This window comes from Tursiops truncatus, chromosome 3 (assembly GCF_011762595.2).
Source record: "Tursiops truncatus isolate mTurTru1 chromosome 3, mTurTru1.mat.Y, whole genome shotgun sequence".
Taxonomy (NCBI): Eukaryota; Metazoa; Chordata; class Mammalia; order Artiodactyla; family Delphinidae; genus Tursiops; species Tursiops truncatus.
Window position 1 is genome coordinate 123072626 of NC_047036.1, and position 12534 is coordinate 123085159.

Consider the following 12534-nt stretch of genomic DNA (forward strand, 5'->3'; position numbering starts at 1 on the left):
ATGATCTAGCAGAGGAAACATGCAAGGAGTAAGGAAATCATAATGCATTTGGCAAGTGCTATGATAGATAACATCCAGGACCTCCTGGAAGGGCCATCAAGCTGAGAGTTCAGGGTTAGGGAAGGCTTACTAGGAAAAGTGAAACCAAGGCTGAGATGTGAATGATGAGTACGAGGGTGCCAGGGAAAGAGAGGGTGAACAATATTTGTGGCAAAGAGGACAGCACATGTGTAGTGCTGGAGGTGAGGGACTATGGCATGAGGGGAAAATGGAGCACAGGGGACATGAAGGAAAACAGAGAGTGAGGCTGCAAGTATCCTAAGAACAATGGGGCCCACTGAAGGATTTAGGGAGGCAAGCGACATGTGTGCACAGGAGAAATACGACTGCAGGTACAGGGTGAAGAACAGGCTGGAGGTGGTCAAGACAAGAAGGAGGATGGAGAAAACCAAGGAGGCTGCTTCAATATCCAGAGAAGGGAAGATGGTGCCCAAACGAGGAGAGTGGCAATGGTGTTGGAGAGGTCAAGGGATTCTAGAGATTATATCTGAGATATTCAGGAGCAAGAATGATATAGGACTTAGACTACATGAGCAGGTGTGTTGACGGAAATTAGGAATGCAGAGTCAAGGATGACGCTAAGGTGTGTGGGTGGGCTTTTGGAGGAAGTAAGTGGAATTGACTAAGGCCATTGCTGTTCCTTACAAAAAAAAATGAAAGAATGTTTATGGGGCTCCTGCTGAGTGCAGTTCCCTGAGCTAAATACTAACAAGCATTATCTCATTTAAGTCTTGCAACATCCCTATGATATAGGATCTATTATTTTTAGTACTTGCTTGAGGACACACAACTGGTAATGACAAAGCCAAGATTCTGACTCAGCGTCCTGATTCCAGCACCTGGTCTCTGAAGCACCACATGTCAACATTATTAATTCACTTGAGTGTTCACGTCTAGGTTTAAATCATAGGTCTTCTGGTTACTAACAAGTTTAGAGGGATCTCTGCGTCATTTAAACTCTTTGAATCTCAGTTTCTTCAGCCAAAATCTGGGTATTAGAATACCTCCTTCACAGAGTTGGTATAATGGTTAAATTAGTCCTAATACCGAGAGAGCAAACATTTATTGATGCTGACTATATTCCATGCTGTGTTATAAATACTTTATATATATTACCTAATTTCATCCTCACAAGGGCCCTTGAAGTGGCTTCAATTATTTTCTCTATGTTACAGATGAGGAAACAGAGGCACAGAGAGGTTAAATGCATACTCAGAGTTACATAACTGGGATGAAAACGTGGGTGTGCATTTCTGGAGCCTGGGCTGCCAAAATCAATGGAACGTTTCCGCAATACTGTGGTGGCCAGTAGAGTCTGAACAGTGAAAGATGTGGGTTGTCATGTTACCTAAAGTTTTTTTGCATTTATGAATGTATTTGCATTTTTTTCAGTAATGTACGGAAGAGCCTGGGATTCTCCAATATCTGCGGATAGGTGGACTTCTTGTTACAAGGAGCTTTTTAATTGCAACTTATTGGGTGATGTAGCAATTAAGGGGTTATAACACTGTTCCTCTGAACTCTCTTGTGTTTGCAGCACTTGGATGGTGTGCTGAACAGGTGGGATAGAATGTAACTGACAGGACTTTGTGTTTTGAACTGCAGGTCACTTGCATGTCCTGCCTTTTTTTTTTTTTTTAATCTCCCAATTAAAAAGTTCTTTAAGTTGTTCATTTTATTGCTTGGAAAGGTGTAATATACTTACTGAATCAAAGGATCATGAGAGATTACTACAAGCAACTCTATGCCAATAAAATGGACAACCTGGAAGAAATGGACAAATTCTTAGAAATGCACAACCTTCCAAGACTGAATCAGGAAGAAACAGAAAATATGAACAGACCAATCACAAGCACTGAAATTGAAACTGTAATTAAAAATATCCCAACAAGGCTTCCCTGGTGGCGCAGTGGTTGAGAGTCCGCCTGCCAATGCAGGGGACACAGGTTCGTGCCCTGGTCTGGGAAGATCCCACATGCCGCAGAGTGGCTGGGCCCGTGAGCCATGGCTGCTGGGCCTGCGCGTCCGGAGGCTGTGCTCTGCAATGGGAGAGGCCACAACAGTGAGAGGCCGGCATACCGCAAAAAAAAAAAAAAAAAAATCTTCCAACAAACAAAAGCCCAGGACCAGATGGCTTCACAGGAGAATTCTATCAAACATTTAGAGAAGAGCTAACACCTATCCTTCCCAAACTCTTCCAAGCTATAGCAGAGGGAGTAACACTCCCAAACTCATTCTACAAGGCCACCATCACCCTGATACCAAAACCAGACAAAGATGTCACAAAGAAAGAAAACGACAGGCCAATATCACTGATGAACGTAGATGCAAAAATCCTCAACAAAATACTAGCAAACAGAATCCAACAGCACATTAAAAGGATCATACACCATGATCAAGTGGGGTTTATCCCAGGAATACAAGAATTCTTCAATATATGCAAATCAATCAATATGATACACCATATTAACAAACTGAAGGAGAAAAACAATATGGTCATCTCAATTGATGCAGGAAAGCTTTCGACAAAATTCAACACCCATTTATGGTAAAAACCCTGCAGAAAGTAGGCATAGAGGGAACTTTCCTCAACATAATAAAGGCCATATATGACAAACCCACAGCCAACATCGTACTCAATGGTGAAAAACTGAAACCATTTCCACTAAGATCAGGAACAACACAAGGTTGCCCACTCTCACCACTCTTATTCAACATAGTTTTGGAAGTTTTAGCCACAGCAATCAGAGAAGAAAAAGAAAGAAAAGGAATCCAAATCGGAAAAGAAGAAGTAAAGCTGTCACTGTTTGCAGATGACATGATCCTATACATAGAGAACCCTAAAGATGCTACCAGAAAACTACTAGAGCTAATCAATGAATTTGGTAAAGTGGCAGGATACAAAATTAATGCACAGAAATCTCTGGCATTCCTATATACTAATGATGAAAAATCTGAAAGTGAAATCAAGAAAACACTCCCATTTACCATTGCAACAAAAAGAATAAAATATCTAGGAATAAACCTACCTAAGGAGACAAAAGACCTGTATGCAGAAAATTATAAGACACTGATGAAAGAAATTAAAGATGATATAAATCGATGGAGAGATATACCATGTTCTTGGATAGGAAGAATCAACATTGTGAAAATGACTCTACTACCCAAAGCAATCTATAGATTCAATGCAATCCCTATCAAACTACCACTGGCATTTTTCACAGAACTAGAACAAAAAATTTCACAATTTGTATGGAAACACAAAAGACCCCGAATAGCCAAAGCAATCTTGAGAACGAAAGAAGGAACTGGAGGAATCAGGCTCCCTGACTTCAGACTATACTACAAAGCTACAGTCATCAAGACGGTATGGTACTGGCACAAAAACAGAAAGATAGATCAATGGAAGAGGAGAGAAAGCCCAGAGATAAACCCATGCACATATGGACACCTTATCTTTGATAAAGGTGGCAGTAATGTACAATGGAGAAAGGACAGCCTCTTCAATAAGTGGTGCTGGGAAAACTGGACAGGTACATGTAAAAGTATGAGATTAGATCACTCCCTAACACCATACACAAAAATAAGCTCAAAATGGATTAAAGACCTAAATGTAAGGCCAGAAACTATCAAACTCTTAGAGGAAAACATAGGCAGAACACTCTATGACATAAATCAAAGCAAGATCCTTTCTGACCCACCTCCTAGAGTAATGGAAATAAAAACAAAAATAAACAAATGGGACCTAATGAAACTTCAAAGCTTTTGCACAGCAAAGGAAACCATAAACAAGACCAAAAGACAACCCTCAGAATGGGAGAAAATATTTGCAAATGAAGCAACCGACAAAGGATTAATCTCCAAAATTTACAAGCAGCTCATGCAGCTCAATAACAAGAAAACAAACAACCCAATCCAAAAATGGGCAGAAGACCTAAATAGACATTTCTCCAAAGAAGATATACAGACTGGCAACAAACACATGAAAGAATGCTCAACATCATTAATCATTAGAGAAATGCAAATCAAAACTACAATGAGATATCATCTCACACCGGTCAGAATGGCCATCATCAAAAAATCTAGAAACAATAAATGCTGGAAAGGGTGTGGAGAAAAGGGAACACTCTTGCACTGCTGGTGGGAATGTGAATTGGTACAGCCACTATGGAGAACAGTATGGAGGTTCCTTAAAAAACTACAAATAGAACTACCATATGACCCAGCAATCCCACTACTGGGCATATACCCTGAGAAAACCAAAATTCAAAAAGAGTCATGTACCAAAATGTTCATTGCAGCTCTATTTACAATAGCCCGGAGATGGAAACAACCTAAGTGCCCGTCATCGGATGAATGGATAAAGAAGATGTGGCACATATATACAATGGAATATTACTCAGCCATAAAAAGAAACGAAATTGAGCTATTTGTAATGAGGTGGATAGACCTAGAGTCTGTCATACAGAGTGAAGTAAGTCAGAAAGAAAAAGACAAATACCGTATGCTAACACATATATATGGAATTTAAGAAAAAAATGTCATGAAGAACCTAGGGGTAAAGCAGGAATAAAGACGCAGACCTCTTAGAGAACGGACTTGAGGTTATGGGGAGGGGGAAGGGTGAGCTGTGACAGGGCGAGAGAGAGTCATGGGCATATACACAGTAACAAACGCAGTAAGGTAGATAGCTAGTGGGAAGCAGCCGCATGGCACAGGGATATTGGCTCGGTGCTTTGTGACAGCCTGGAGGGGTGGGATGGGGAAGGTGGGAGGGAGGGAGACGCAACAGGGAAGACATATGGGAACATATGTTTATGTATGACTGATTCACTTTGTTATAAAGCAGAAACTAACACACCATTGTAAAGCAATTATACCCCAATAAAGATGTTAAAAAAAAAAAAAAAAAAGAATAAAGGGACCATGGTTGCAATAAAAAAAAAAAAAATCAAAACTATAAGACACTGATGAAAAAATTAAAGATGATACAAATAGATGGAGAGATATACCATGTTCTTGGATTGGAAGAATCAACATTGTGAAAATGACTCTACTACCCAAAACAATCTACAGATTCAATGCAATCCCTATCAAACTACCACTGGCATTTTGCACAGAACTAAAACAAAAAAATTCACAATTTGTATGGAAACGCAAAAGACCCCAAATAGCCAAAGCAATCTTGAGAAAGAAAAACGGAGCTGGAGGAATCAGGCTCCCTGACTGCAGACTATACTACAAAGCTACAGTAATCAAGACAGTATGGTACTGGCACAAAAACAGAAATATAGATCAATGGAACAGGATAGAGAGCCCAGAGATAAACTCATGCACATATGGTTACCTTTTCTTTGATAAAGGAGGCAAGAATATACAGTGGAGAAAAGACAGCCTCTTCAGTAAGTGGTGCTGGGAACACTGGAGAGGTACATGTAAAAGTAGGAAATTAGAATACTCCCTAACACCATACACAAACATAAACTCAAAATGGATTAAAGACCTAAATGTAACGCCAGACACTATAAAACTCTTAGAGGAAAACATAGGCAGAACACTCTATGACATACATCACAGCAAGATCCTTTTTGACCCACCTCCTAGAGGAATGGAAATAAAAGCAAAGATAAACAAATTGGATCTAATGAAACTTAAAAGCTTTTGCACAGCAAAGGAAACCATAAACAAGACCAGAAGACAACCCTCAGAATGGGAGAAAATATTTGCAAATGAAGCAACTGACAAAGGATTAATCTCCAGAATTTACAAGCAGCTCATGCAGCTCAATATCAAAAAAACAAACAACCCAATCCAAAAATGGGCAGAAGACCTAAATACACATTTCTCCAAAGAAGATATACAGATTTCCAACAAACACATGAAAGAATGCTCAACATCATTAATTATTAGAGAAATGCAAATCAAAACTACAATGAGATATCATCTCACACCAGTCAGAATGGCCATCATCAAAAAATCTACAAACAATAAATGCTGGAGAGGGTGTGGAGAAATGGGAACCCTCTTGCACTGTTGGTGGGAGTGTAAATTGATACAGCCACTATGGAGAACAGGACAGAGGTTCCTTAAAAAACTAAAAATAGGGGCTTCCCTGGTGGCGCAGTGGTTGAGAGTCCGCCTGCCGATGTAGAGGACGCGGGTTCGTGCCCCGGTCTGGGAAGATCCCACATGCCGCGGAGCGGCTGGGCCCGTGAGCCATGGCCGCCGAGGCTGCGCGTCCGGAGCTTGTGCTCTGCAACGGGAGAGGCCACAACAGTGAGAGGCCCGCGTACCGCAAAAAAAAAAAAAAAAAAAAAAAAAAAAACTAAAAATAGAACTACCATATGACCCAGCAATCCCACTACTGGGCATATACCCTGAGAAAACCATAATTCAAAAAGAGTCATGTACCACAATGTTCATTGCAGCTCTATTTACAATAGGCAGGGCATGGAAGCAACCTAAGTGTCCATTGACAGATGAATGGATAAAGAAGATGTGGCACATATATACAATGGAATATTACTCAGCCATAAAGAGAAACGAAATTGAGTTATTTGTAGTGAGGTGGATGGACCTAGAGACTGTCAAACAGAGTGAAGTAAGTCAGAAAGAGAAAAACAAATACCATATGGTAACACATATATATGGAATCTAAGAAAAAAAAAAAGGTCATGAAGAACCTAGGGGCAAGATGGGAATAAAGACACAGACCTACTAGAGAATGGACTTGAGGATATGGGGAGGGGGAAGGGCAAGCTGTGACCAAGTGAGAGAGTGGCATGGACATATATACACTACCAAATGTAAAATAGATAGCTAGTGGGAAGCAGCCGCATAGCACAGGGAGATCAGCTCGGTGCTTTGTGACCACGTAGAGGGGTGGGATAGGGAGGGTGGGAGGGAGGGAGACGCAAGAGGGAAGAGATATGGGAACATATGTATATGTATAACTGATTCACTTTGTTATAAAGCAGAAACTAACACACCATTGTAAAGCAATTATACTCCAATAAAGATGTTAAAAAATAATAAAATTAAATTAAAAAATAAATAAACACTGAAGAAAAAAGGCATAATACTTCCTTGAAACCTTGGGCCCAAAACCAGGTGTCACTCCACAGGGTCCATGTGCTTAATTATTTATTCTTGGCTTTTAAATTACATTAACGAATAACATAGGCAATAAGTGGGATGATGCTCAGCCTGCTTAATCAGTAACATAAGAAGCAAACAAAAGGCTAGTTATCTTCTCATACATCTAGACAGCATCTTCAAGAAAGTCAGCCAAGGGAAGCTTGGCATTTGGATTTACTGGAGCCAAATGTTCTACAAAGAACTAGCCAGTGAACCTCCACCCTTTGCCCAGTGGTAGCATTAGGATTGGTCTGCCTGTGCTTCCTGTAGTTGACACTGTTGTTGGACTACCTGGAATGGCAGCCCATTCCTTGCTGGAAAGCCCAGATTTTATTGTGGCATCCTCTACTCGGAGATGACCATCCTGTACCAAGCTTAGATGCAAGCCTGATCTATGTAAAGCAGCTAGGCTAACCCCACTTTCCTTGTCCATGTCGGTTTAAAAGTGGGTATATGACTCAGACTGAGGCCACGGGGACAACATAAGAAATCGTTAGGGACATCTGGAAGAAAAAAAATTGTCAAAAAAACCCCCACAACCATGTCTTTTCACTGGATATTGTTGTGTCTCTCTGAGTGTGACACCCTGAATGGCTGCAGTTGTCTTGGGACAAAGCTGACATTCCACAGATAGCAAGGCAGGGAGATGAAGAGAATCTGAGTCCTCCATGCTGTACTTCAGCCAGGGAATTAGTCAGCTCTGGGGGGCTCCCTGCCTCAGGACTTATGTGAAACTAGGTAATGGCGGTAACTGCTTAACTGGGTTCTTTGCTTCTGACCCTGGCCCCTTACTGTTTATTATTGACCTGATGTTAAAAAGAGCATTTTATGAGCAGTGGCTCTCTACCGCATTCAGGCAGAAGTTCAGGTCTTTGTAATGGTCTCTAAGGCCCCTGCTTGCATCTGCCTGTCATCATCTCTCTTGTCTCCACCTCTCACAACTTCTCTCTTTGCTCACTCAACTTCAGCCCCACTAGCCTCATGTCTAGTCCTTGAACATACCAGATAAGCTCTTGCCTCAGGGCATTTGCACTGACCATTACCTGTATCTGGAACTCTCATTCCGAGATATCCATATGACTTGATCTCTCACCTTCTTCATACCATTGCTAAAATGTTATCTTTTGCATGACATCTTGACCATCCTATTTAAAAGAGAACACCCACACCCCTAGACCTTCTGTTGCTTTACTTTCTTCAATGGCACTTATAACCTTATATGTTATATTCCACTTATTTATTTAATTATTATTTTTTTTTTTTGCGGTACATGGGCCTCTCAGTGTTGTGGCCTCTCCTGTTGTGGAGCACAGGCTCTACACGCGCAGGCTCAGCGGCCATGGCTCACGGGCCCAGCCACTCCGCAGCATGTGGGATCCTCCCGGACCGGGGCACGAACCCGTGTCCCCTGCATCAGCAGGCGGACTCTCAACCACTGCGCCACCAGGGAAGCCCCACTTATTTATTTTATCTATTGTCTATCCCCTCCGCTACTGAATCTCCAATGCCTAGAATGCCTAGCACACAGTAGGTACTTAGCAGATATTTGCGGAACTAAGGAAGAGGTAATAACTTTTTTGCTGTTCCATATGTTAGATGAATTTTCCTGTTGCAACTAGAAGCATCTTGAGTAAAGGATTTCGCTTGGGCTGCCATGTGACCAATGCCCTGCGTTTTCAAGACACTCAACCATGTTTCAAATTCACAGTCAGTGCTTCTAGAACAGAGTGCTACCCACCCCAAAGCCATCTTCAATCTATATTGAGTCGTGGAAGATGAGCAGAAGAAAAATCGCTGGTGTAGGATTCAAAAGTTTGCTTTCTGGTCTCTATGAGACCATGAGCTATTTAAATTTTATCTCTATTCGCCTTAATCTTTTCGCCTCTGTGAGGAATAATCTATCTACTATCAGTAATATCTATACTATCTCTTTTATACCTGTAACATGAGATTATAAAACCTACTCTAGTTATCTCCCATGGGGGTTATAAAAAAATAAGTGACCCATATATGTTAAAAGCAGAAAAGTGCTATGTTATATTTATGATGGGTTGTTTTAAAATGAGTTAGTTTATTCTCCTGTAAACATTCATTATTTTTGTATTAATGGTAATCATAATTTTTTTTGCTTTGTTGATATTTAGTATCTGCTGAAGGCTCTATTCATTCAGTAAGTCTTCACTGAGCCCGTTCTTGGTGTCAGGCTGTTTTCCAGGGGTGTGCTATCACACAAACTCTGATTTCAGACAGGTGTGTTTCAGACAGGGTAGGTTGTTGAACTTTCTGAGCCTCAATTTCCTCCTCTGTAAAATGAGGTTGCCTCGTATCTTGTGGCAAAAATTAAATGAGATAATATATTGAAAGTTATTATTACAGAATCTGGCCCAGTGAAGTCTGATTAAATAGAATTATCATTATTATTACTCTACCATGGCCAAGTACTATGTAGTACTTTTCAAGATCTTATTAAGAAAGCTTCAGGGGGAGGGGAGGAAGGGATAGACTGGGAGTTCGGGATTAACAGGTGCAAACTATTATATATAGAATGGATAAACAACAAGGTTTTATCGTATAGCACAGGGAACTCTATTCAATATCCTGTGATAAACCAAAATGGAAAAGAATATGGAAAAGAATATATATGTGTGTATATATATATATATATATATATATGAATCACTTTGCTGTACAGCAGAAATTAATACAACATTGTAAATCAACTATACTTCAATAAAATAAATTAAGAAAAAAAAAACCTCTCAAGATGGCCCAGGGAAGATGAGTAATTTGCCTAAAGGAATAGTTAAACCCTAAATAAAACTTGGGTCTATGTGTCTAAAGAGCCTGGCTAATTCCTTTTCCTTCGTTTGGCCTCAGATTGGCTGCCACTTACTGTAGAGACCCTTCCCTGCGCCCTCTGCCACCCCACTGTGGGTTGAGTTAGGTGGCTTACTGTTTTCCTAGCATTTTCCACACTCACCCTGGACTGCAATTGACAACCACTTGTTGATATCCCTCAGGAGAGTGTAAACTGCTCAAGGGAGGGGAGCAATGGTGCCTTGTTCCCCCAGCCGGTACCTGGCACAGAGTAGATGCTTCATAATATTTGCTGAGGAAACACATTTAAAGTGACTGGTATTAGGGCAGGGGTGAAATGGACAGCCGTGGAGCTTTTTCTCTTTCTTGGCTTGGAAATGTTTAATTACCTAATGCTTACAGAGGAACAGGATGTTTGAACTCAGTGCTGTGCAGAGTATCTGCTTCCCTTCCCCCACAGAGCCGTGCAAGCTTCCTGCAAGTCCACTTCTCACCAAGGCGCCTTCAGAGCATGGCAAGCCTGCAGCTCTCTAGCATCAAGGCATCCTCAATCACGGTTGAGAAAAATGCTTTCATCTCGTGGCGACTTGTTCATAATCAGACCAATTTTGCTTCTAGCGGATTGGAGCCCGGTACAAAGTACAGTTGTGTAGGAAATCCCTTTGTAGCTGGCTGGATGCAGAGAGGAGATTCCGGGCTTCCTTTTGATGCAGAGAGGAGAGACTTTCACTCCCTTCAGTGCCTGGGGCAGAGAACTGGGCTGCACAGTAACTTCGTATTTATTGGCATTCTGATTTCCTTTAAAAAGCACTCAAAACGCTCAGATGTTCTATCTGCTATGCTCTCACAATAGCTCCCTGATGTCAGGAAAGAACAAATAGAATTTCTCAGTGTGTCTCTTGATCAACCTATGTTAGAATTATTTGGGATTGCTGGGAAATTTGCAAGCTCTTTGACGTCATCCCAGACCTTCTGAATCAGAATCACTAAGGGTAGGACCTGGGAATATGCATTTTAAACCCTCCTCAGGTGATTCATATGCACAATAAGGTTCGAAAAATCATTTGGTGACCTAAGGTCACTAACTGGGTAACCCAGCCTAAAGTTAGAGATAACCTGACTTCAGGTTAGAGCTTGATTAATAACCCTATGTTGGTGGCTTGAGATTGTTGATCCAGAAAGCTTCCGTCCAAAAACAACAGTTCTTCTTCCCAAAAGGGGAGGTTTTATCATTGCCACCACTGCAACTTATATCTAGGAGTGGGAGGAATGAGGCAAGCAAGGCTCTATTTTATATATTTTAGGCTAAGATCTGTGAGGTGACAATCACCGTGCGCCATTTATGTTGCATAAACATCTAAGAAAGGTTATTCGTCCATCACTGGCTTCTTTCTAATATAAAATGAGAAGGTCACAGTCTTTATGCTGCTTTGAGATAATCCAATCGGTATTTTTCTTTTTGGGTGACAGCAAAGAGTCATAATGACTGAAGGGAAGCTGAAAAATCATTCCTATGATCCCCACATTTCTCAAACATCAGTGCAAAGATCTGACATTCTTGCAAATGTTCTAGGTCGAGGATTCCTGTTTGCTTGGAAGGTCCTTGAAATCATCAGCGTTTAGTTTAGGGTGTATCAGATGCATCTCACATCGGCAGCCAAACTGATATTTTTCTCTCATTAGGCAACTGAATCAATAAGTCATCCTTCTCACTATGTGAATTGTCTTTTCAGAAGGAGGGGCAGGAAAGAAGGTTATGCCCATGTAGCAAAACAGAATAAATATCATGTTTATTTCCCATGAAAAAGATGAAATGACCTCTACCGACTGATATGAAAGAACTGCAGAATGGGGAACAAATAAAATACCCCAGAATTGTAGTGTCAGAAAGAAAATGGTTATATGCAATAGCTAAGGAAAAAAATCAGAGATCCCACCAGATAATTCTGACTTCTTCTCACGCACAGACTCTTACACAAAATCTCAAGAAATTGTCTCATGTCCAGCATAGGTAATTTCCAGCATGTGAAGTGTTCCTAGGATGATGTAGTGTAAAATTGCGTAAGATGAAATGATGTACCATATGAAATGTGCATGCTAGGCAAATCAAACACATGAATTGCACATGGGGAATCAGAAACTTTGAATGTGCATCTTCCAAGAACTAAAAAGTAAGTGAACAATGCTTAGATGGCATCCTAACCAGCAGCAAGAGTGAAAGTTTCAGGACATGGACGGGTTGTTTGTTGACTGCATGTCGAATGGTCTGCATGACATATGGGATCCCATCCAGTTCAGTGGTTCCGAATACAATCTAGGGGTTGATGCCACCCTACTTTCTATCTCCATCTCGCATTCTCTCTCTGAAGAGCCACATTCATACATACAACTTCTTTCTTAGTATCTACCCCTGAGTATCTTACAACATTTTCACACTTATGCTCAAAATGAAGCTCATGATATTTCTCCCTAATGGAGCTCAGGACATGCAACCTCAAAACATGCTGCTTTGGTATATTG